We start from the raw sequence: 27,001 nt of genomic DNA, 5'->3' as shown, positions 1-27,001 counted from the left end.
CCTACCGGGACGCCACGCTTTGTCGGCCAGCCTTGCTCTAGCAGCCGTCGTGTCATGTCTACTCCGCACGCTGGCCAGGCCAGCCAGCCACGGGCACCGCCATGCCCCGCCGCTTGCCGCCATGGCCGTGCTCTGCGCCGCCCACCATGGCCGTGCTCCGTGCCACAGCCTTTGCCCTTTCTTGGCATGTGTGTGCTCCGCCGAGGCCATTGTTGATGGGGCCGGTGAGTGCCAATGGCGCTTGGGTGAGTTTGCCCATGCAGGGGCAATTGGGGCGCCGCCGCCCTTGTGCGCTGGCCAAGCAAGCCAGCCACTTGTGCCGCCGTTCTCCAGGCTCTCCATTACCCGTGCCCAGCTTGCCTCCGCCTTCTCATCTGCACGGGATCACCGACCACCGTCCCATGCTGCCCCTACACATCGGCCCTGTGCTTGCATGACAGAAGAGAGGAGAGAGACAAAAAAGATACTCACTGACAATGGGTCCAACATGTCAGGGGATAGGAAAGGGGAGAAGGGGAAAATCAATATGCTGCAACCTCAGTCCCTAAAATCTTGAAATTACGAAAGGGATGTGGGGACCTCTCTCTGGGAGTCCTGCTGATCACTTGTGTTAGTCCCTACATCAGTAGGCTAATACAATCATCATCATAGTTCAGTATTTTAAGCAATAAAAAGGCGTATAATTTAATAAGAAAAGGTTTTCACCTTAGCGCAGCGAAGTGGTGCGCATCCACTAACAATATGGTCTAAATACTCGGAGATCCATACCTGCATGATGAAAGCAAGGCTAAGTACACTTATGGTTGGTACTCAGCAAGTCCCAACATTTACTAAGTAATTATATGCATTTTTGGGAGGTGGACAAGGAGAATGTTTTATGGGCATATTGTGGCAGATCCACCTCGAATTAGCTTGATTAGACAGAGTTAAGTCACCTAACATGCGACACTCCTGCCTAAACCAAGTTAACACGAAGTGCCGTCGGATTTCATCCGATTTAACCACTTAAACAGGATCGAGTTTAGCAACCCACACGAAGGTGAGTGGTTCCAGAGAATACAACGAGTCCACTGAGTTAAACAAGTTTACCCATTTAGTTCGGCCATAAAATCCAACATCAGAGTTTGTACACGGTTCAAAGGAAAACAACAGAAGGTAAACACTAGCGGAAGACTTCGTCGGGGTCGGATGTCCTGGTGAGGCCAACCGGAACATCACTGGTTCCTCTCCTCGCCGTCCGAGGAGGTATCCCACTCTACCGTCCAGCCCGGCGGGAGCTGGGGAGGCCAAGCGCCAGCAAAAGAGGGGTCGGAAGCAGCAACTTCACCTGAAAAACAGGAGCCACAACAAGGCTGAGCTACTAAGCTCAACAAGACTTAACCGATGGGAGTAAAACTACTCCTCCCCTCTAGACATGCAAGGCTTTTGGCTAAGGGGTTTGTTTGCCAAATCACTAAGTAACCCTATTTTCAAGTTTTAGCTCCGGTTCTAGGTTCATTTACCAGTCTAGGTTGTGCAACCTATTCTAAGCATCCATAGAACCAAACAAGTTGTGTAGATATAACAACAAACATTGCCATCATCAGATTCCTCATTTACTCAGGGTGACATAGCGATCAAGCAATCTCAAACTGTGAGAGGCAGACGAATCGATTCGAGTTCTTTAACCATGCATGGTGAACCTAGCCTCACGACATCCGCGCACTCGGAGGTCGCTTCCTGTGTCGGTCTTCCCCATCAATCCCCTAACCCGTGTCGGGCCCATTTCCTTTGGTGCAAGGTTCCACAGACCCGGCCTCTGCCGTCCTGTGACCACGCTTGCCACCACGTGCGACAACCAGCAGGGGAAACTCCGTTCCAAGAACAATGGGGCGACCGCTCACATCTAGGTTCAATCCGGTATTAGGCTTCCTCATCCCATACTAAGTATGAGGCTAGTACTTTCAAACACTTGATCACGAACACCACCACTGTCGGGCCTTAGCAAGATTTCATAGACAGACGGGGCGACCATCCGTCCACCAAAGAGTTACCCAAACCCTGCCTCGTCCATCGTCCTTATAGTTGTAACAGGAGAGTAAACAAGCAACTCCTACAACTCGTGAGTGATAGGAAATCACTCGGCTTTTACCGTCTCCTAGTTAAGCAATGCGTCTACTCGGTCCAACAGCTAGTGCTCAGATCATGGGGGTAACTGAGTCATGCATCTAGGGTTTCACACAACTCCTATACGTAAATGCACAAGCATGTTACAGAAGGCATGCGCAAGTCTGGTAAAACACATAGGACTTTCATGCAACCGGGGCTTGCCTTCAAGCAAGGAGGAAGAAAACTGCTCGACTCCTGGGGCGACTTCGGCTTCGGAGGGCAGGAACTCAGCTACAGCTTCCTCTTCTGGCGCCGGGTGAAGCTCGTAGAAGCTGTCGGCGAGGTGCAGCTCTACACAAATGCAATGCAGGAGTTAGCATAGACAGCTATTTCAACAGCAACACTAGCTCGCCTGAGCCCAGAAACTTGCGACAAAGAGCAGGAGGGTGGGGAGGTTCAAGAGAGCTGGTGAAGATCAAGAGGTAAGGGTCGGAAAGGGACTTATGATCCGATCCTTGAACTAGAGGATGTGGGAAAACTAGGGATCCTCAGACACAAGCGCTGAAGGGTTCCTAAGTTTTACACATACACCCTCGGGTTGAAGAAAAAGATCACAGCCGAGCCCTCGGGCGAGGCGGATAAGGGTCGGCGGAACAAATAGGGTCGGGCGAGATGGAACCGGGGTCGGGCGGATAGGAGGGGTCGGGCGAGGCGGACTGGGGTCAGCAACTCACCTTCTTCCTGAAAGGAAGGCTTGGGGTCGGGAAGAAGCAGACTTGGGCGGAGGGGCTAAAGCTTGAACAATGGCTAAGACCGGGAATGCTATGGCGGCGGCGGCGCTTCTTGCTGATCACAAGAGAGCTTTTACACAGCACGGAGGAGCAAGCTGCTGGGTGACTTGGAGAAAACTGAGAGAGAATCTGAGAGCAGAGCTCCTCAGGAACTTGGTGTGTGGCGCTAGGAGCTTGAGCAGCGAGCGAGAGGAGGGCTGAAGGCAACAATGGCGGAGGGGACTCCGGTGACTGGTGCCTTCCTTTTATAGCTGCTGGAGCAGAGGAAAGGAAGCGGCGCGGAAGAGAGAGAAGGGGAGCGGCGCGAAGGCCGGGGAGAAACAATGGAGTGCTCTGCCGGGGCGGCGATTGAGCGAAGAGGGCGGTGCTGCAGAACTCCGGGGGTGACGCCAGCGATCATTGCGTTCTGCCGTTAGGGCGGCGTAGGAGCGGGTAGACCGGTGGTTGAGATTTGGTGGAAGGTGGGCGTCGCCGTGCAGAAGATTTGATAGAAGCGACTAGAATCGAGGGCGCACAGGTGAGAAGACAGGCAGCCGCGGGCGTGCGGGCGAGCGCGGAGCAACAGATTGTCGGGCGGCTTCTGACAGGGCGGGGGAAAGGAGCTGTCGCGGTCGCGATCGGGGTTGGCGATGGAGGAATCGTCGTGTAGCGGAGACCAGGCAGCGCGACTGTGGCCGAAGTGACGGAAAAGACGGGCGACATCGGGCTCTGGGGCCGGGATCTAGCGGCGTGATGATGGGCACGGGAGGCGAGGTTCTGCAGAAAGGTTGCAGAGGGCTTCCGCTACCATTGGGGAAGGGGGCACGAGAACCCACTTGGTCGCTCGCCAGAGACAAAACTGAGCGGCGGCGTCGGAGAAGACGAGCCACGCGGCAGGAAAACTCTGAAGCGGGCATGCAACTCGAGTGCGCCTGTCGCGGAGGATCTGGGGGAAAAGATCTCGCGGGTCCACCGGTGGATAGAACGGATGTTTGAGGATGCTTAGCAGGATCCGACGGTGGGCTGTGCTTGCCGGGGTCGGGAGAGGAGCGAAACGGGAAGGGGTCGGGTCTTCTGGGGTCGGAACCGGGCGGATAGCTGAGCACTTAGGCGCGGTAAAACAAGATAGATGACTAAGGTCAAGGGCTCCGATTAAGATTGACTCGGGAGATTAGGGGTCGGTCATCACACATATCCTATGCCTAAAAGCATCTGTCACAAGCATGGTGAATTAAAAGGTGAGAATTGAAAGGACTCTCTAGTAAATATGTTATTCAATATTTTAAATGTTGTGGTCTTGGAAGGGGAAAACTACCTCCCCTACCAGTCCCCAAGATTTATTCTGGAATCCAGTCCAACGACTATAATCTAGTATTTCTAACATACTAATCCCTTCCCAACGAGTTTCAAGAAGTAATCATGCGGGCTTTGACTTAGTGAGCTCATGACTATGTGCCTCGGCTATTCGAATAGATTATACTCTGCACAAAGGTGTACACTTTCCCCATACGTCCCATCAGCCCATACCCTCGAGAAAAGGCAGTACTGACCTACGAGATCCATACCCTCTCATGTCTATCTCTAGACAACATTCCCTAGGTCCATTCACAGATATACTGGGGTCTAAACAGGGGCCACTAATATCCGCTTCGTGGATCTCATCCCGGGAACATGCGCATAAAATAAATCAAATAGGGCCTCTGGCCCTCAGGGTCTCTGACCCTCTCTCCGTTAACCCGTGCCGACCGGACCTGGGACTATGGGATGGTCCTGCTCCAACATATCCGTTGCCCACCTTGGCCCCTTGAGATGGACTACTAGGTTCAGCTAGAGGGGTTTGAACCAAGGACTCACATATATAGGCACTCCCGAAGGCTGTACCTTTTTGGCACGTATGGTTGTACGGTTCAAAAGAAGACTTGTCCAATGAATCGGTCCTTATGCAACCGGAGTAAGCTCTGGGACGGAGTACCCTCCAATGAGGCCTTCCCCCTACTCCCAAGTCCATAACACACCCTAGGGGTTGCTATTATTATCATTTATCTTTTTAACTCACGCTTCCCAAAAGATAAAATCCTTCCTAAGCTTCTTATAAAAATGAAATTATGAGAATGAATTTGATCCTCTCCATAGAAAACCCAACATGTGTTATCCTCATATACGGGGCGTGACTCGACTTGCCTAGCATACCTACATAGGAGGGGTTTATGTGGTATGTAGTTTTAACTAGGGTGAATATGGCTTATGGTATTTCAATAGCTATGTCCTTTTTGGGGTACAGAGAGCAAGCACGCATTTTAAAATACCTTAGAAAATAAATGCAATTAATCTTATTAAGTTGGTAGTATTATTACTATCACACTCAATGGGGGCAAAGCATGAGCAAGAGTCGGGACTTGCCTTCATTTAAGATTCTTACTGTTTCCTAGGGCGACCAGGTCCTTGACTTCAAGTCTTCTGGTTCCTCAGCTTTGGAGCAGAGCCTGGTCATCTACCGGTTGACATAAGCACACAATAGTACAATCAATCTAACAATCAATCAATCAAATACCTAAGGAATTGGAGAAGGAAGGATGATGGGCATTTTGGGAATTACCTAGCATTTAAAGGTCAATTCCCGAATATTCAATGGGCAGTTCATTAATTATTTAGAACTTGATTTCTAAATAATTAATGAATTAAATGGCTGGATTTTAAGGAAAATAATGAATAATTTACTAGGGGTTTATGAGGTTTCGGTTGGGCAGCATAACGGCTAGGTTTGGATGATAAGCAAAATTTTGGTCGGGCGGCATCACGGCTTATGTTTGGATGATCACTACAAGAAATGTGTTGATCTATGATGAAAATTTTATGACACATTTATTCTCGTCATAGATCTATGATGGTTCTGGCTTGAAACGTCATAAAGTTTCACATCCAAGCAAATTTAGTGACAAAGTTATGGAACGTCATAAAAGTTGCCACTATAGCCAAAAAGAAATCATCACTAGCTGTTACATGGTGGTTTTGTGACGATATATGCTCCGTGAAATATCATAAACCAACCAGGGTCCCACATATAAGTTTAAGTTGATAAAAAGGGTGGTAAAATAAAAAGGAAGATGTGCTCCTCCCGTGGGTCGAACCTGTTACCGATCGAATGGGAAGTCTTTACCGCGACAGGATCCAACATATAAGTTTCGGGTGAGTCTTTACCAATTGAATGGCCAGTACCACGCTTACGCTAGTTTCACAAAGACTTTCACTGCGCAGATCTGCAATGGCCCGCGGCGGGAATGGCGCATCCTAGTGGCGATGGGAGGATAATTGTGCAACCTAGCGGCAATGGGAGGATGAGGAGCCACGATGAGGTTAGTCTCCTGGTTTGAGCCGCTACTTTCATGGGGATTTCTAGATTTGGGGATCTGGGTTGAACATACTAGATTCTGATTTCATCGTACCCTTAGATTTGATCTTAGTTTTTAACTTGGATTGTATTATGGATTGATAGGTTCTTGTATTAAGTCATTTGTAGCGGCAGATCGAGGCCTCCTAATGATGATCTTATCGTTGTGGATTTAGTAAACAAGTGCAAGCACGGGTATGCTCTCCTTGTGAGGTATAATTGCATATTTGACAACCCTGGGAGATGGTATGCATCCTACAATGAGGTAGATGATAACTTGTTTCAATTGTAATAAACCTTGCTTGTACTCTTGATGTTTGTGTTGTAAATGGAGAATTGTATGAACGTATTCAGTGTCTGCAGTGTGAAGGACTGAAATGCGCAACATTTATGTCGGTTGATCCTGAATGGGATGCTAGGACTAAAGGTATTCTGCTGAAGCTGATGAAGAGGAAGCAAGGTCATGGAAGGAAGAATGCGCAAAGGCTAACGTGAATCTTGAAGCGACTGCTGCTGAGCTGCAGAAGGTGAACGGACACCTAGAACATGCCACCAATTTGGTGAAGAAGGTCAAGCAATCGCTGCTGCTGTGATGTACTATCTGGCAAATTAGGATAAGTAAGAATGATGATTATGAACTTTGTAGTGATGAATGGCTATGACATGCAATCTGATTATGCTGTTTTGGTTTAATCTACTTTCAATTTAATTCCAGCATATTTACCATATAGATATTGGTAGTATATATACAAATGCATTGAGACGAACTTGTTTGATGATTGTTGCCGTGGCTACCACATCCCCTCCCCCCAGGGCAATGCTCTGCGCGTCTTCTGCCGCGCTGACAACACCTTCACATGCCCCATCTGCCCCGGCACAAGGCATCGGTGGAGGATCCTGAATAAGGTCAAGGACCACATCCTAGGGATGGCAAAGTCATTGCCCCTGACGGGCGAGAACAAGAAGAAGTGGAGCCGCCACCACGTCGTGGCCCGGAACGAGGGGTGGATGGAGTGAGCGAGCCGCACCGGTGGAAGATCAATGCTGTTAATTAGTAACCTTAGATTTCGTTGGAACCCTAACCATCTTTGCTATGTTGTTATCTTTTATTTGTAAGATCAATGGAAAGATCAATCCCCTATTTTCTATTTCGAAGATCAATCTCCTTTTTTCCTGCTTTGTTTGCTCTGTGATGGGACATTGGCAAGAATCTGTTCATCTTCCTGGTGCTTTGGTTTTCCCTGATCATAATGCTGCATCATAGCCTACCATACCATGTCTTGTCATGTGATTAATTATTCTTATCCCACCGCACTGCAATGAACTAGAAACAACGGCTATCTTGTACTGTGTATTTAGAAATAATGTAGTTCTAGTTGGCTCTCTCTCAAAACCAAGAAAATCCTTGCTCACCTTGACAAAATTCAAACCATTTTTCCAACAAAAGATCGAACATTTTGGTCCGTCCTATTCACCTTTCCTCTAACAGATCATATGTCTGTACATATTTTTACCACAAATTGTAACGAATTCTAATTTGTATCCGAGGATTAATGTGGCAACCTTCCACGTTCTAGCACCGTGTAATGCCACATCCTCCACGTTCACGCAGTCGGTCTTCCTTGGTTCTCGTGTAGGCATGGTTACTTGAAACCAATTTATGCTATTCCCTCATTTAATTCCCAATGGGTCTTTCTCCTACTCGCATGCACCTAGAAACCAAGATGGTTCGAATTTTATGTTTCATTTAATGAGAATGTAGTTGGAATAGTGCATCCATTTTTTGAGAGATTGAAAATCAATATGGGATGAATACTAACAAATAATGTGATCCTATTTGGTTTTCTCTTAAAATCAAGGAATGTCTTACATACATCTATGGGCTCACTAGAAGGTTTGGATAGTCCTAAATATGGGGCTGGACACCAAAATGCATCTGACATGGAGACCATGGTGCAGGACGACATAGTCTACATGGAAAGATAGGAACTAGTCGAGGATTAGGAAAGTACTCGTTGTAATAAGAGTAGAACTCCTCTAGTCATATCCGACTAGTATTCTGTAACCAACCGACCTGTAACCCTGCCCCGGGCAATATAAGGTGAGGCAGGGATCCCCTCCAAAGCAATTCAATCCAACCAACGCACAGGACGTAGGGTGTTACGCAATCTAGCGGCCCGAACCTATCTAAATCGTGTGTCTGCGTTTTCCTTCGAGTTCCTGATCTCGACAAGCCCCACTAACCAAAACACTACTTTGGGCACTCACCGAGGTTGCTGGGTTTAAACACCAATAGTTGGCGCGCTAGGTAGGGGAACTCACCGAGAATCGACTGGCAAACTCGATGGCACAAGTCATCATTAAGCCAATCATCGCATTTGAAGCAGGCGCGACGTTCATTTTTGGCACTTGGGTTTGTGTCGTAGACGGTGCTGAAAATTTCCCCCGTCACATCGTGTTGACCCCAGAGAAGAAGCAGCAAACCATGAAGCTCCAGCGCCAAGCTCTGGAGAACCTCATCAAGAGTTTCAGCGAATTTTTAATTTTCAACCTAGTCAGAGGCTAGAGGGACAAGTCCAAGTTCAACTCGACTTCCTCCACCAGTCGGATTGACTTTCACGAGCTAGCACATAAGCCATCATGCGCGTCAAACTACCACCGAGTCGATTCCCGTTCGCACTCCTCAACGTAATCACTATCTATCAGGCTGCCCTGTCCAAATCACAATCCGATATGGATATGATCAAGGACCTTGACTACTACTCAAATCCGGATGAGGAGACTCCTTTTTTAGGCCTACAGCAAGGCCTGGTAATCACATGAACTCCCCAAGGTAGATTTGTCCACTAGCTCAACATGAAGCCACCCGCTCTTGCCAAAGACGACGATTCATGCCACATTGCCTACCTCGACACTCTCCCGTACCAGGAGGGAGCTCCTCTATTGCCTATCTACGAGGAAGGCGGCACCATGGAGGTCATCACTTCAAGCTCGAGAAGCCACTCTCCAGAGTGAGAACTCTTCACCGTCATTAGTGGAGAAGACGACGAAGAAGATAAGCAACGGGACAGAAACCCGCGATATGAGCATCCCGGGATGATGTCTCGCAGGATGAACTCACCACCAACATTGTCGGAGAAGAGAACGAAGCTCAAAGAACTCGACGACGAGCAAGAAACACTGCAAGAGCAGAGTGCCGCCGGTGCCTTGTAGCGGACCTACCAATCCAAAGCCTGGATAATGCCTTTGAAGTAGTTCAAACGCGTCACCATTGTACTCCCCTGGCTACCATCGTGTCTATTGATCTCATCACCTGCGCGAATTGGCAAGACTCATGCACGAACAACTCAATCAGCAGAATTCGATATAGTCAGTCCAATGCTCCCCATCCTAGCGAAGTCAACATGGCAGCAGCCATAGAGGCCATCCATCCAGACCAAGTCAAGTCGGAGGCGCTAGACCAAGCCAAGCTAGAGCTGAAGGTAGTTGGGCAGGACCCTCGGGAGGCCGTGGCTATCGCGTGGGGCTAACCTAGAGCTGGAATGCCTAGCAGAAGACCTCCGCAACAAGATCAATGCCAGTGTGAGCAAGAGTCGAACACCCTGGAGATGATACTGATGGGTTCCCTGCCTTCTCAAGACGTGTGAGGAGGACAGTTCTACCCGAAAAAGTTCAAACCCTCAGGTATCACCAAGTACGATCACAAGCAGAACTTAGTCCAATGGCTTCGGTGCTACTCGCTATCAATACAAGCAGCTGGGGGAAATGACGACACCAAAGTCATCTACTTCCCCATCTGCATGGAGGCGGTGCCACTCACATGGCTCGAATCATTGAATAAGAACTCTATCAACTCGTGGAAGGACCTCAAGGTAGAGTTCACCAACAACTACGCAAGGGCAATACAACGTCCTGGCAACAGGATCAACTTGTCTCAAGTTAAACAACAAGAAGGCAAGACCCTGCGGAGTACTTACATCGCTTCTTCGACAAGAAGGACACAATTGTTGATGTCACAGAGCACGATGTTGTAGACTACTTCCAGAACGGCCTCCATGACCGCCGGATGTTCCAGCACTTCGGCAGAAGATGCCCCACTGATGTCAAATCTCTCAAGATCATGGTATAGATGTGGGCAGATGAAGAAGATAGGAAGATCGAAAGGTTCGAGTCCAATCGTAACAAGGGCTAGAACAACAACAATTAGAATAATGGCCAATGAAACAACCAGAACCGCAACGATTGCCCAAACAATGACAACTGAAATAACTATTCGGGAGGTCAGAACCGTAATCGAAAGCTAGACAATACTGTTGCGGCAATTTCACAGTCGTCCAAGAACGGTGGCGGCAAGAATCAAGACAGGCCCTTGTTCAATGAGCTCCTAAAGGAATAGTGCCTATGGCACCCATACCATAAGCACCCTGTGATAGATTGTTTTAGCCTACGAAGAGTCATGAAGAACCTGCCAGAGCCATTTGGCACCAAAGACAAGGGTAAGGCCAAGGAAGATGAAGACGATGGTGACAATGGCAAGTTTCAGAACCCATCCAACACTGTCAATGTCATCTTCAGCGGAACCCCAGGTACTGCTACTAAGAGGTCCCATAAGCTCACTCTTCGAGAGATAATGTCCATTGAACCTGCGATGCCAATGTTCCTCAAATGGTCAGGAATGTTTCTCAGACCCAGGACGGTATCCTCTTGTTTTGGATCCGATTGTCACTGGCTCTAGACTTACTAAAGAACTCATCGACGGCGGTAGCGGTCTCAACATCCTGTCCGCCAAGACATTGAAGAAGATGGCCTCAACGTCACTGATATGCTCACCCCAACGAACTCTCTGTTCTATGGGATCGTCCCGGGCAATGTGGTTGTACTCCTCAGATAGGTGGTTTTGCCAGTTTCCTTTGGGACAAAAGAACACTACCGGAATCAATACATCTAGTTCGAAGTAGATGACTTCGAAACATCGTACCATGCCATCCTCGAAAGACCAGCATTGGCCAAATTCATGGCCATCTCGCACTACATGTACTTAGTACTCAAGATGTCGGGACCTAAGGGAGTACTCTCCCTATGTAGAGACTTGAATAGGTCATATGACTACGACATAGTGGAGCTAGCAGCAACTACCCAAGTACCAAACTCGATGATGCAAGTCTTCACCGCATCTAAGAAACTGTCCCCATCAGAGCTCGAGATTCTAGAAAAGAAGTTGGGGGCAACCAAGGTCAAGCCGGCAAGTGAATTAGACATCAAAGCCATTGACCTTGAGACTGGTGATAGCTCCAAAACAACCATGATTGACACAGGGCTGGATCCTAAACAAGAAAGTACGCTCGTCAGCTTCCTCCTGGCCAACTGAGACATCTTCACGTATAAACCAATGGACATGCCGGGGGTACCCAGGGAGTTGATCAAGCACTCACTCAACGTGAATCCAAAAGCTACACGAAAAAGGCAATGTCTATGACGATTCGCTCAAGATAGAAGATAAGCCAACAAGAAAGAGCTGGCTAAACTACTCACGGTGAGCTTCATAAAAGAAGTCTATCATCCAGAGTGGCTCGCTAATCCCGTCCTGGTGTGAAAGAAAAACAACAATGAGTGGACGATGTGTGTCGACTACACAGACCTCAACAAGCACTATCCAAAGGATCCCTTCGGGCTCCCTAGAATCGATCAAGTCATCGACTCCACAACTAGATGTGCCCTCCTCTGTTTCCTCGATTGCTACTCGGGGTATCACCAGATAGCTCTCAAGGAGGAAGACCAGATCAAGACCGTGTTCATCACTCCAAATGGAGCTTTCTGCTACACAATAATGTCTTTTGGGTTGAAGAACACAGGCACTACTTATCAATGGGTAATCTAGGAGTGCTTCAAGAAGCAGCTACACCACAACATGGAGGCATACGTGGACGACGTGGTTGGAAAGACCAGAAATTGCCAGGTATGTGTTGGAATGCGACACGTGCCAAAGGGTGAAGGCAAGCCACTTAAAGGTAGCTGGTACTCTTTAACCGCTACCTATACCCGCATGGAAATGGGAGGATATCAGCATAGATTTCCTTGTGGGTTTGCCCAACACCTCTCAGGAACATGATTCTATATGGGTCATAGTGGATAGGCTCACCAAGATGGCACATTTTATTCCCGTCCGAACAAACTATTCAACTCAGAGATATGTCGAACTGTATCTTGAGCGCATTGTTTGCCTACATGGAGTACCCAAGACTGAGGACCAATGGATGGTCACCCTTGGATGATGAGTGATTGACAACATTGTGTTGGATTGATGTGCTCTTGGTTTGTGATGCGCAGGCGTGGAGCTCAGAGGTGGTGATCAATGGCGAGGTGAAGTTCAAGTAGAGACGGGCCGTGTTGATGGATCGAAAGCGGTGAAGGATGAACGTGAGGCTTGGACTGAGGGACCAGAGCGCCGGAGGATCAGCCGCGGTGGCTGACACTTGGGACATCGACAAGTGCAAGTGTACATGGAGGAGTGACCATGTTGACCAAGTCAATACAGTGGACGTGCAAGTCAAGCAAGGGTGCTAGAAGACTTGGCGGCCGGGTGGTTGAGGATAGTGGTGACACGTGTCGAGGAGCGGGTTTGGTGGTTTGGGTTGAAAAAACCACAAGCGGATGGTTTCTGGGTTTGGGTCGCAAAACCCGGGTGAAGGTTCCGAGGAGGAACATGGAGGCACATGGCGGAATCACAGAGGTTGCATTGACACGAAGCAATTCTGAGCAGGAAGCGTGGCCGTCCGATCGACCGAACACCCAGATGGACCAAAATGCCCCTGCGCGGGTAGTTATCTTAATTTTAAGTCGTAGGGTTAATTTAGTCATTAGGGGAGTCTCTAAATAGATAGTGGGGCTGGTTGTATGGAACACCTATCCAAGCACTTCATCTATCTAGGGTTTTAGTAGTTCATTAGTCTAGTCTGTCTCTCTCTCTAGTTTACCTCTCTAGAGGTCCTCGGATGTTATGAGCACCAAATCCATGTATTGAACTGAGTTTTTGTTGCGGGAATGGAGGCCCTAACCTCTTCGTGTCCTCCGTGTGTTGGGGGATGACGGCTTTATGCAATTTTCTCTTGTGTTCTTCGCGTTCTTGTTTTCTCCCATTTTCACCCTCTCACGTTTTTGGTTGATTCATGATTTCTAGGAGTTCTTGAGTCAAACCAGTCTTTTGGAAATGAACTAGGATGTGAGTTGAACCTTTCCACCAAAGGGATTTGATTGAAACCTCACGAGTTCATAGATCGGGATGATTCAAGCTCTAGGGTTGAAAAATGGGTGTTCTTCACAAGCTATTTAATTCCGTTTGATTGACTAATCTTTTTGAGGAGATCTTTTGGGAACATGTTTGTTATGTTGTTGGGAAACTATGGTTAAAATTTCATGATTTTTGGAGGTCATTTGATTATGTTTTGGATTTTTCTTCTCTCCTGACAAAGGCTGATTTTTGTGCTGTCGGAAATTCCAACGTTGACGTGTCGGAAGTTCCAACACTGTGTCGGAAGTTCTGAAGGGAAAATTTCTGAAATGACAGAGAACCCTGTTGGGAGATCCCCGGTACTTCCGATAGGTATCGGAACTTCTGATAGGGGGTCGGAAGTTCCGGTAGGAGCATTTTGAGTCCTGTTTTGAATTAGATTTTTGGAGTTTGCATTCCAGATCTTTGGGTTTTTGCTTCTAGTTGTTTCTTGAGAGTCCCACTGTGTTATCAGTCATCACCATAGACACCAAGCTATCCAGTTGGCTCGTGGATCTCTCATCTTCTGCTCGCTTCGGTTTTGGGGTTTGAATTAGGGACAGAAGGCTAAGATTTCAAAAGAAATATTTGAGGCTCCCATTCACCCCCCCCCCTAGTCGCCTTTTTGGTCCTTCAAAGATGATCATCTCCGATCAGGGTACTCAGTTCGTATCACGTTTTTGGGAGCAACTACAAGCTGCACTTGGCACCAAGTTGATTCGTAGTTCAACTTACCACCCTCAAACCGATGGGCAGACTGAGAGGGTAAATCAAATCTTATAAGATATGCTACGAGCTTGTATCATCCATTATGACAAGAACTGGGACAAGTGTCTCCCGTTAGTTGAGTTCTCATACAACAATAGCTACCAAGCTAGCTTGAAGTTGGCACCATTTGAGGCCTTGTATGGTCACAGGTGTCGAACTCTGTTAAGTTGGTCCCAGGCAGGAGAAAGGATGGTATATGGACCAGATTTGGTAACTGATGTGGAAGAAAAGGTGAGAGTGATCCAAGAAAATCTTAAGGCAACTCAGTCTTGACAAAAGAGCTATTCCGACAAAAGGAGGAGATCTATACAATTTGAAACTAGCGACCATGTATAGCTCCGAGTTTCGCCGACTAAGGGCGTACAACGATTCGGAATAAAGGGAAAGTTGGCTCCACGTTACATTGGTCCTTATGAGGTTATAGAAATATGCGGATCAGTTGCCTATCAGATCAAACTCCCCGAGAAACTCTCAGCTATACATGACATCTTTCACGTACCTCAGCTCAAGAAGTGTGTTGGAGTTCGGACCGAAATTCTTGAACAAGAGGACCCTGAAATAGAACCCGATCTATCATATGTAGAATTTCCCATCAAAATCCTCAACTGCAAGGAAAGAACAACTCGAAGACAAGTGATAAGGATGTATAAGATTCAATGGAGTCATCACACTAAAGATGAAGCAACATAGGAAACAGAAGAATATCTTAATCAACACTTCTGCGGTTTTCTTTTCGATCAGGGAGGTACGTTGCACAGCAACACTAGTTTTCTTCACCTGAATCTCGAGACGAGATTCCTTTTAAGGGGGGTAGGCTGTAACAATCCTAGTCTTAATTAACCTTGCCTAAGCTTAAGTAGAAAGTTTAGAAGTTAATCTAGCGCTAAAAAGGACCAAAATGCCCTTAAAAGCTTAATTTGGAGGCAAATCATAAATTTAAAATTTGATATAACAATTTCAATTTTTGCCCATATAAGATTTGTAAAAATTGACAAAACAAACAACTTTTCTTATTTAAACTTTTGCTAGTTTGAAGAGAAAGAGGTTCAAAAACTAGATTTAAATTCAGTAGCAACGAACTCATACTCAAAATCACTGAGTCTTGAAAATACAACTGATTAGAGTAGTTTAGCTTCTGTTATTTTAAAATTCTAGACCTGGTCTTAAGTTGGAGCTTTTACAAACATTGTAGAGTGTACTTTAAAGAAAAGTTTGTCAACTAGAGCTTGAACTAATTCACCTTAGAACCTGTTAAAACTCTAGGCTAAAGTCAGCACCAAATTCAAATTCAGCCCCTCAGCTCTAAGTCTAAAACAGTGAAAGTCTTCAAATTTGCATGGTTATTTCTCCTAAATTTGAAACCAAACTCCAGCTGAACCTTCTATAAAAGTTTGAATATACAACATGTACTACAAATCCACCCATTTGACCTAGGCCCAAATCTCAACAGAACCATTTCAAAATTGGATCCAAAGTCGGCTAAATGCCCAAAATCAGCATCAAATTGAAAGAACTGCTAACTCCTCAAAGCCGGCGTTCCCAAGAATTTTGGTATCAAATAACTTCCAAATTAGCACGAATTTGTACCTAATATCTTTCTAGGATTTGTAGAGTATAGTTAAAACTGCAAGTTTTATATTTGGAGTGGGCAAAGTTTGAATTAAAAATTTCGCGCAAAAATACCTCAAACCTAGCCACCTTGCACTGCATGTGCGCCCGGATCGGGCAATCGCGCCCAGCGCGTCTCAGGGCACCGCGTGGCGCCACGACATCAGCGTCCACGGCTTGCCAACCACTGGCGTTGACAAGACCCGACGGAGCCCCAAGCTGCCCAGTAGTCGCACCAGCATGAATACGCCCTCTACACGCTATCTCTCCCGCCGGTCACGCGCCATCCCTTTGCCCTCTCGCACGCCACGGCCACCATGTCGCGCTTGCCCACCCACCAGCTTCCCTCTGCCTCTCACTGGCGAGATAAGACAAAACAAGCCCGCTGCTAGCTAGTGCACGCACGCGGCAAGAAGAATCTTGCAGGCTCGCAATCCACCGCGGCCAATGGCTGGAACATGCCTCAGCGCGCTCCGCACGGCGTCGCCCGCCCAATCCCTGCCTTCGGCCAATGCTGCACCACGGAGAGCTCCACCAACAGTTGCTCAGCCTTATCCTCTCGCCCAGCAGCCTCGCCTCATACTCCCATGCCTATAAAGGCACTTGTTGCCTCACTGGCGTGCCCCTCCGCCACTTTCCCCCTTCACTGCAAAGAGCAGAGCCCCGCCGCACCCCTCCACATGAAGCCCTACCCTCCGAGCCTTCTCTCCGCCTCCAGAGCCCACCAAAGCCCCTCCTAAGCACCACTATAGCTTCCCAAGCCCTTACCCGCCTTCCTCCACCGTCGTCGGAGCCAGAGCAGGAGCTTCACGCTGCCGCCCGCAAGCCCGCCGTGGACCGCTGTCGTTGAGCTGCCTCCGCCATCGAGGCCTTCAGCTGATAGTCACCAGGTGAGCTGCACACCACACCCAACCCTTTCCCTTCCCTAATCACGCCGCCGTTCGTCGGCGATTGCGCCGGCAAGCCGCTAGTGTGTGCGAGGGCCGCATTGAGAGGATTCAGCTCTTTGCAGGGTCCTCAGTGCAAATTGTAAGGGTCATTTCATGATTGTTTAAAACCTCCAGGGACCCTGCATAAATCTGTTAAGCCTTTTTTGATTTAAGTTTGGATTAAATAAGCTGAACTTTGAAAATGCATTAGTAATTGTAGGAAATTGATAAAAATGCAAAACCAACTTTGCTGGAATCCTTGAGATGAGTAGTTTCACATAAAAATAATGTTGGCCATGTAACTGTTACCTTTATTTCTCTAGACTTTATCTAGTGTTTAAGCCTTTAAATGCTTGGTAAATCACCCAAAAATGGTAAAATAGAAAAACCACCTCTGTTAGCCTTGGTACACTGAACTTGTTCTAAGAAAAATAGTTGTGACCCTAGTTTAGATGTTTTGTGCACTGTTTTAGATTTAACCTTAAAACCTAGGGTGAAATCTTACTTTTTGCATAGTAAGTAAAATATGGCAGACAAAAATGTGAAACCACTTTTGTTAGATCATGGATGCAAAATACTCACTAAGAAAAATAAGGATCACTGAATGAAACTTGATGAAACATGCTTAACTTTTTGTATAAGTTTAAATGATGGAAAAAATTGAGAATAGATGTCGTTCACCAAAAATCATGGAAAACTTTCAGGAACCTCTGTTGCACTTGTATAACTCTCTGTTAAATTTTCAGTGCCATATCTCACTATTTGCATGCGGAAACAAATTATGGAAGTTACACCCAACAAGGAAATGAATAAAAACCATTAGGTAATAATAAGGGTAAAAGGGTAATATTGGAAGAGGTACATAAAAACATTCAGAAACTAAATAACTTTTCAACCTAAAGTTTAATGAACATGTTATACATATAGGTGCACAATCCCCATCAAAATCAAGCTAAGTGTATAAATCGTGAAAACACTGTAATTACAAAAGAAAGTTAAATTAGGTGCTTACCTAAAAAAGTTGGTCTTAAATTAGTTTACTTTGCAATGATATATGAAATGTCATTTAGACCCATTAAATATGAAGCATTGAATTATCTGCATATGCATCACGTGTAGAAGTCAATCTCGCCGATGGGACATACGAGCTTCACCCAACCTAGGAAGAAGAACCCCCGGTGGAACTCCATCACTTGGAGGCCGAGCCCACGCAAGACCAAGCTTCCAAAGACTTACTAACCCCCTCTGAAAATGAAGGCAAGCCCCAGAGGATAACCTAGATTTCTAAATTTATGTACTACTTGTGTTACTTATGTTTGTGCATTAAGTTCATAGGAGTTGCTTGATCCTAGGTACCTATGTGCTGAATACTAGTATGCTAAGATGGGTAGTTTGCAATGCTAAATAGGGACTCGATAAAAGTCGAGTGATTTCCTGTCACTCATGAGTTATAGGAGTTGCTTGTTTACTTATGTTGGAACCATAAGAATGACGGGCAGGGCTGGGCTATATGTTCAGAATTAGTGGATTGCCCTGTCTATCTAGTCGAAAAATGAGCTAAGGTCGAACCGTGATGGTGATTGTGGTCAAATGTTTGAATGTACTAATCTCATACCTAGTATGGGATGGGGAAGCCTAGTACCTGATTAAACCGGCGTGGACCTTTACCCCGCTCTCTCTGGAATCGAGTTCCCATGAGGCCTCATGTGGGTACAAGTGCAGCCTCGGTACGGCATCATTCCGGGACTGTTGGGGCATTGTATACCTAGGGTAGTGGGCTCTGGACAAACACCATGAATTGATGGGGACAACTGATATATGTGTACCTGGCACGGCAGTAGCATATATCGTGGGGTTAGGTTCACCTTGCAAGGTTAAAAACTCGATTCAAATCGTCTGCCTCTCACAGTTTGAGACTGCTTGATCACTGTGCTGCACTGAGTAAGAAGAGGAACAAGTATGATGAATAATATTGATGCTTGTCTAAATTGCTTGTTCACCATGTTTGTTTAGAATAGGTGCTTACCTAGAATGGTTAATCAACTAGAACTTGGTGCTAAAACTTGAAAGTAAGGACCTACTTTAGAAGCTTTTGGCAAAATAAACCCCTCAGCCAAAAAGCCTTGCATGTCTAGGAGTCGGTGGAGTAGTTACCACCTGACGGGTAAGCCTTGTTGAGTATTAGTATACTCAGCCTTGCTTATGGCTATGTTTTTCTTGTATTGTTGTTGACTTGGTTGCCCGTGTGACTCGGCCGTCCCAACTCCCTCCGAGTTGGTCTATTGAGTGGGACCCATCCTCGGTCAATGAGGATCGCAGTAACTGATGTCATGGCAGGCTTCACCATGGCATTACTGTATCGACGCTAGACTTTTGCTTTATTTTCCGCTACTTGAACTCTGAAAACTTTACTTATATGCATTTTGAACTACTGTGGTGGAATCATTGAAATTGGGACCTGTATTAATCTATCTGGATTGTTGTAATCTCTGGACTCGCCTTCATGTGAGCTTGCTTTTGTTTCGATCTGAGACAAGTGGTTTATTGGTTGAAACCCGACACACTACCATTTTAACTTGATTAAAGTGTCGGTTCCCATGTGAGGCGAAGTTGAATACACTTTAGCTAGGTTAATTTGGGTGATCCTACCATAGAGAAGATCTCCGTCATCATCGACATGCATGCCCCATCAAGCATTAAGGACGTCCAGAACCTGACTGGATGCATGGCGGCCCTCAACAGATTCATCTCAAGGCTTGAAGAACGGGGCTTATTCTTCTTCAAACTACTCAAGCGGCAAGACAAGTTTTAGTGGACCGAGGAGGTAGATCTAGCCCTACAACAATTAAAGGACTTCCTATCAAAGCCACCGGTCCTTATGGTGCCAAACCCCAATGAAGACTTGCTGCTCTACATCATCGCAACTACTCACGTTGTCAGCATGGTGATTTTGGTTGAAAGACTGGAACCAGGCCATATATTCAAAGTACACAAGTCCGTCTACTCGTAAGTTAGGTGCTGTCAGATTCCAAGACCAGATATCCACCAGTCCAGAAGCTGCTATACATGATACTACTCACATCGTGCAAGTTATGACATTACTTCAAGGATCACAAGATCTCTGTTGTCACTGACTTCCCCCTGGGAGAAATCCTCCGCAATCGGGATGCAACAAGAAGAATATCTAAGTGGGTGGTAGAACTCGGAGCATTGCTAAGTCCCAGAGAGCTGAATAGCTCATGTCTGCAGCTAAGCTGCCTTTGCGAGCCGCTTGGTGAGTTGAATAACTCAAGTAGACTTGTGAATAAAAGTCGTACTGGGGCGCTAAGGCCCAGAGAGCTGAATAGCTCATGGTTGCAGCTGACCCACCTTTGCGAGCCGCTTGGTGAGTTGAATAATCTCAAGTAGACTTCCACTTCGTGAGTTGAATAATTTCAAGTAGACTTGTGACTACAAGTCCTACTGGGGCGCTAAGGCCCAGAGAGCTGAATAGCTCATGGTTGCAGTTGACCCGCCTTAGCGAACCGCTATTTGAGGCGAGGACATGTAGTCAGCTGCTGCTAAAAAATAATTGCATAAAAAAGGTTGAAGCTAGTGGCCTGTGTACAATGTCCCGTAGTCTACTGACTAGGGGTAGAAACAACAGAGATGCTCGATGTTCCATGAGTTCTCGACGTCTTTGCTGGAGAGATGTTGTAGCCTGTAGGATCCTGCGCCTATGACCTTGGATACGATGTATGGCCCCTCCCATGGCAAATTGAGATTGTGCAGCCCTGTGGTGCCTTGGATGCGCTTGAGGACTATGTCACCGATGTTGAAGGAACGTTCTTTGACGTTGCGATTATGCTAACGATAGAGTCCCTTAAGGTACCTTGCTGACTGGACGAGTACCGCACAGAGGGCTTCTTCTAGACTGTATATGTCTAAACGTCTTGTTTCTTCTGCCGCCCCTTCATCGTATTGTTCGATTGTGGGAGATTTCCATATGACGTCGGCAGGGAGTATGGTTTCTAATCCATAGACCAAAACGTAGGGTGAATACCCCGTAGGCTTGCACGGTTGAGTACGTAGCCCCCAGAGTACATTGGGTAGTTCTTTAAGCTACTTGCCTCCTTTGGTGTTGCCAATGTCATGTAGCCTTTTCTTCAGAGCTTCCAATAGCATACCGTTGGCGCACTCAACTTGGCCGTTGGCTCTTGGGTGAGCGACAGAGACATAACGAATGTCGATTCCGCTATTTTCACAGTACTCCCAGAATTTGTGGTTGTTGAAATTGGAGCCTAAATCCGTGATAATCCGGTTTGGGAATCCGTAGCACTGGACGATCTCATCAAGGAAGTTGAGTACTCTGTCTGCCTTGGGGTAGGTGACAGGCTTCACTTCAATCCACTTGGTGAACTTGTCGATGGCTATGAGTACTCGATTGAATCCTCTGGGCACAGTTGGGAGTGGTCCGACGATGTCAAGCCCCCAGCATGCGAAGGGCCATGTTGGAGGTATCGTAATAAGCTTGTACGTAGGGACATGTTGTTGCTTTGCAAAGAACTGACAACCTTGGCATCGACGAACTAGAGCTTTTGCATCGGCTACTGCGGTCGGCCAGTAAAATGCTGCTCTGAAAGCCTTGCCTACTATTGTGCGTGAAGATAAGTGGTTGCTGCAGATCCCTTTGTGTATTTCTTCCAATATGTCCTTGCCATCCTCTCGTGTGACGCACTTCATGAGTACTCCTGAAGATGCGCCTCTTCTGTATAGCTTGTCTCTGACGAGTACGTAACTTTTGTTTCGTCGTAAGACTTCCTCTACTTGTGTCTTGTCTGAGGATAGTTTGTGCTCTTTGATATAGTCAATAAATGGTGTTCTCCAATCCACATCAATCATCATGACCTCTCGATCTGGTTCTATGCAGCCATGATTGGTGGCTGCCGAGGGTGCCTGCTCCATGATGGATGTCTTTTCAAGTTTGTGCATGGAGACTCCCTGTGGTGAAACACCTCGGATTAACTTAGCTAAAGCATATTTAAGTCACCTAACATGCGATCATATGCTTTAATCAAGTTAACTTGACGATCCGTCGGATTTCATCCGATAAAACCACTTGTACAGGATCGAGTTAGCATAGGTCACACGAAGGTGAGTGGTTCCAGAGAATACAATAGATCATCCAAGTTAAACAAGTTCAACAATTTATTTCAACACTGGTTCGAAAATCAGAGTTTTACAAGTTCAAGAGCAGCGGAAAAGGTAAAACAGAACGGCAAAAGCTAGCGTCGGGTCGGATGTCCCTGATGAGGCCGATCAGGACATCAGTTATCCCCTTCCTCGCCGTCCGAGGAGGGATCCCACTCGACCGTCCACCTAGGAGGAAATTGGGGCGGCCAAGTACCAACAGCAACACACTCAGGAGCTTCAACTTCACCTGAAAGAGATGCCACAAACAAGGCTGAGCTACTAAGCTCAACAAGACTTAACCGACCGGTGGGAAAACTATTCCACCAACTTTTAGACATGCAAGGCTCTTTGGCTGAGGCATTTGTTTGGCTAAAAGCAACTACAGTAGGTCCTTACTTTCAATATTTTAGCTTCGGTTCTAAGTTCATTATCCAATCTATTTTTGCAACTTATGCTAAGCAAACATAGTTTCCAAAATATAAATATCAAGCATCAAGTTCATATCATCATCATGTTTCATCTTTACTCAGTGTAGCATAGCGATCAAGCAGTCTCAAACTGTGAGAGGCAGACGAATTGATTCGGGTTTCTTAACCATGCATGGCGAACCTAATCTCACGATATCCGCGCACCATCGAGGGTCGCTTCCTGTGTCGGCCGTCCCCATCAATCCCCTGACCTGTGTCGGGCCCACTTCTCTTGGTGCAATGTTCCACAGACCCGGCCCCTGCCATTCTGTGACCACACTTGCCACCACATGCGGCCGCAGGGGAAAACTCCATTCTAGAGACAGTGGATTGAACCGCTCACGTCTAGGTTCAATCAGGTACTAGGCTTCCCCTTCCCATACTAGGTATGAGATTAGTACATTCAACACTTGATCACGAACACTACCACTTTCAGACCTTAATCAGATTCAAGTAGACAGACGGGGTGATCCACCGACCACCAAAAAGAGTTCACAAGGCCCTGCCCCATCCACCATCGTTATAGTTGTAACCAGAAGGAGAACAACCAACTCCTATAACTCGCGAGTGACAGGAAATCACTCGACTTTTACCGAGTCCTATTAAGCATTGCAACTACTCGGACTTATCAGACTAGTGTTCAGATCAAGGGAACTAAGCCACGCATCTATGGTTTCAAACAACTCCTATAACGTAAATGCACATACATACAAAAGAAGGCATGCACAAGTTTAGAAAGTTGGGGTCATGCTCCGGGGCTTGCCTTCGAGCGGTGTGGAGGCAAACTGGTCTTCTGCGGGTTCTGCTTCAGCTCCTATGGTTGGCGGCTCAGCTACCATTCCGTCTTCTGGCACCGGATGCAGCTCGTAAGTGCCGTCGGTGAGATTTAGTTCTACACGGAAGTGCAAATGCAGGGGTTAAACATTTAGACGGTTATTTCAACAACACTTGCACGCTTTAGCTTAGAAACTTGTAGCAAAGCTACGGAAAAAGGTGTGGAATTCCAAGCTTCAGTTGATAGAGAACAAGACAAAAGGGTCGGATTGGGGGAAACTTATGATCTGACCCTCAGACCTAAGAAATAACTGTACCGGGGTCCTCAGACTTAACACAAAGAAGTCCTCAAAATTTTACACATATACCCTCGGGTCAAAGAAAAAGATACAGACGAGCCCTCGGGCGAGGCGGATAAGGGTCGGCGAAACAGACAGGGTGCGAGACGGAAAAAGGGGTCGGGCGAACTGGAAAGGGGTCGACAGCTTACCTTTAGGCCTACTGGTGAAGTCTTGGTGTCGGGAAGGAACAGACTCAGGCGGAAGGACTTGAGGCGCTAAGGGTTGGGCGGCGGCGGGGTTCGGCGGTGCTCCGGTGGTGGCGGTGCTTCTTGTGAACAACAAGCAAGCTCTAGCACCGTGCAGAGGAAACAGGCGGCTGGTGGGTTGGGGAAAAGTGGGTTTGAGCGGAGAGGGGAAGTTCCTTAAGAGCTTATGCGACAACGCTCGAGTGTGAATAGAGGAAGGTGCGGTGAGGCAATGATGGTGAAGGGAACTCCGGTAGAGGCTCTGGTACTCCCTTTTATAGCTACGTGGAAGAGAAAGAGTTCGAGCAGCGCGAAGATCAGGTCGAAGAGGATGGAGTGCTATTCCGTGGCGGCGATTAGGCGACGCCTCCATTGGCCGGCGAAGTGGAGCTTCGGGGATAGGATCTTTGGTCATTGGGCACTGGAGACCGAGCTTGTGCAGGCGCAGTTTGTTGGAGGTATGCCCTAGAGGCAATCATAGAGATGATGATATTCCATTTGTATCCATGATTTGTATATTGTGTTCATTGAATATCCATTAAAGGCTACTTGAATTGATTAACAATTATGTGAATTGTATGTGAAACTCTTTACTTGTATGGTTATTCTAAAGTTGTCCCTAGTCGGAGTTCATGTGAGGACACACATGAATATTAGACTAGCACATGTATTAGTTGATGACTATGTTTCACAAGTCATGGACATGGAGATGTTGAACTAATAATGTGGACACATGTGGAGACATGTGTTAGGACTGACCCAACACGAGAAGTAGTTCTCTCTTTAAACAACATATACGCTTTGTCCTTAGACCTGAGATTGTCGCATGTACTCTAGATGTGGATTGACCTACTTAGGGGCTATCAAACGCTACGCCGTAACAGGGTAGTTATAAAGGTAGCTTTCGGGTTTGTCAAGAAGCATGCTATGAGACATGGTCAATCAAGATGGGATTTGCCCCTCTCTGATTGAGAGTGATATCTCTGGGCCCCTCGAGTGATCGGATCAGAAAATGCATGGCCATGCTACGTACGGTTAAGAGTTAACCTACAAAGGGATTCCGAATCATAGGATCGAGAAAGAGCGGTCGGCTTGAAGCTAGACCAAATATCGTGAGGCAAAGGGAATAGCATGTATATTATGTTGTGATGGTTCGTCTGATATGATCTTCGTATGCGTATAGGAGTTGGCACGTCTTGCTAGAGGCCGCTACCGACTATTGGGCCGAGTAGGAGTACTCGGGCCATGTCTATACGTATCCGAACCCATAGGGTCACACACTTAAGGGGCTGGAAGCCCAATTCGGATCTGATCCGAGTTGGATTAGGTTTAGGAGTACTAATGGGCCTCGGATCCAGAGGCCCATCAGGAACCCCTATAAATAGAGGGGTGGGGGCGCCCTAGGGTTACACACCTTTTGGCTGAACACACTTGCCGCGCCTCCCACGCCTTCGCCTGTTGCAACTCGCGGATCTAGCAATCCGGCTTGCGACGCTTCCTCCCTGCACGTGTGGATACCTTGGAGGTGTTGCGCCTGCAGCACTTGGACGAGCCGCCGACGAGCCGCGACGAGCCGACGACGAGCCACGGTACCAGAGGCGGTCTTGCTGTGCACGTAGACGAGCTGCTGGACGTGATCGACTACGTACGACTACGTTGTTGATCGACTACGTACGACTACGTGATCGTCTTCACTGCATCGACGCAAATCTACATCTTCCGCACCAGTAGTGCGTCGAGTGGTAATCCCGTGATCCTTATACGGCAGTTCTTCCTGGTTATACGCGGTAGAAATTTTGATTTGCGCTAGCGTAGCCTACCTCGTATCCCAACACAGTTTTGCCAGGATGAAGGGTTGGCGAGGGCAAGCACGGGTCTGGTCACGTCAAGCGACAGATTGGGTGCAGCGGCTCGACTAGCGTGTGACAGGAAGGAAGGAAGAGGCACTGCAGGCGAGGGCGCTGCAGGTGAGGTGACAGGGCGAGCGGCGACGCTAGCAAGCGCAGACCAACGGCTTTGCCGGGGCACGTTACTGGCGAGACGGAACAAGGAGCTGTCTCTGCCGGAGCCGTGGTTGGCGAGGGCGGTATCATCACGGGGCGCGCGTGTGGGCAGCGTGACTGTGGGGGAGACGGAAAAGCCGTAAGGCATCGGGGCGCGCGGCGGGGGATTTGGGTGAGATGATGAGCGCGGGAGGCGAGGCGGTCTGGCCCGGCAGCGGCCAATCCTCTATCGCAGCAGTGACAGGGCGCCTTGGCGCGGCCGGCGAGGGTGCGAGCGAGATGAGACAAGGCAGAAAGGGCTGCAGGGGGCTTTCGCGCGCGATTGGGAAGGAGGCGCGCTGATCTATCTTGTCGCGGCCGGCGACTGGGCGAGGCGGGCCCTCGTCGGGGAGGTTGAGCCATGCGGCGTCGGGACTCTGAAGCAGGGCGCACGCTGGCTCTGGCGCGTTTGACTCGAGAGATCCGTGGGATCTAGTTTTGGGTCCACCATCCAGTCTCTGGCTCTCCCACAGCTCCAAGATTTGGAGGAACACTAGGTTCGGGACTTAGAGAAGAGCTGCCGTTTGCTAGGTTGGTGTGGTTTAGTTGGGTTTTAGGGGTCAGGCTGATGGAAACTGCAGATTTGGGGTTTGTCTTGAGATTAACTCGGCTAATGAAACCAGGGTCGTTACAGCCTACCCCCCTTAAAAAGAATCTCGTCCCGAGATTTGGGTGTAAGGGCAACCAGTGGGGGTGTGCGGTTCTTACCTCCTTGGCTGAAAAGAAAACCTCTGAAGTGCTTGTTCAGATACTCCTCTGTTTCCCATGTTGCTTCATCCTCCGTGTGGTTGCTCCATAGTATCTTGTACATTTTCACAACTTGCTATTGGGTGTGCCTCTCCTTACGGTCGAGGACTTTGGCCGGGTACTCGGCATAGGTCAGGTCGGGCTCGATTTGAAGTTGCTCCTGTTCTAAGATCTCAATTGGGACTTGGACACATTTCTTCAGTTGGGAGACATGGAAAACATCATGAATGGCCGAGAGCAGTTCTGGTAGTTGGATTCGGTAAGCAACGGGTCCGCAAATTTCCACAATCTCATAAGGGCCAATGTAACGGGGAGCCAATTTCCCTTTTACTCCAAACCGTTGCACTCCTTTGGTCGGGGAGACTCGAAGATAGACGTGATCACCAATGTTAAACTGCAAGGGTCTCCTTCTCTTGTCGCAGTAACTCTTCTGTCAAGATTGGACTGTCTTGAGA

The sequence above is a fragment of the Setaria italica genome, chromosome III, assembly GCF_000263155.2.
Source record: "Setaria italica strain Yugu1 chromosome III, Setaria_italica_v2.0, whole genome shotgun sequence".
Taxonomy (NCBI): domain Eukaryota; kingdom Viridiplantae; phylum Streptophyta; class Magnoliopsida; order Poales; family Poaceae; genus Setaria; species Setaria italica.
Note: the sequence above shows the minus strand (reverse complement) of the source record.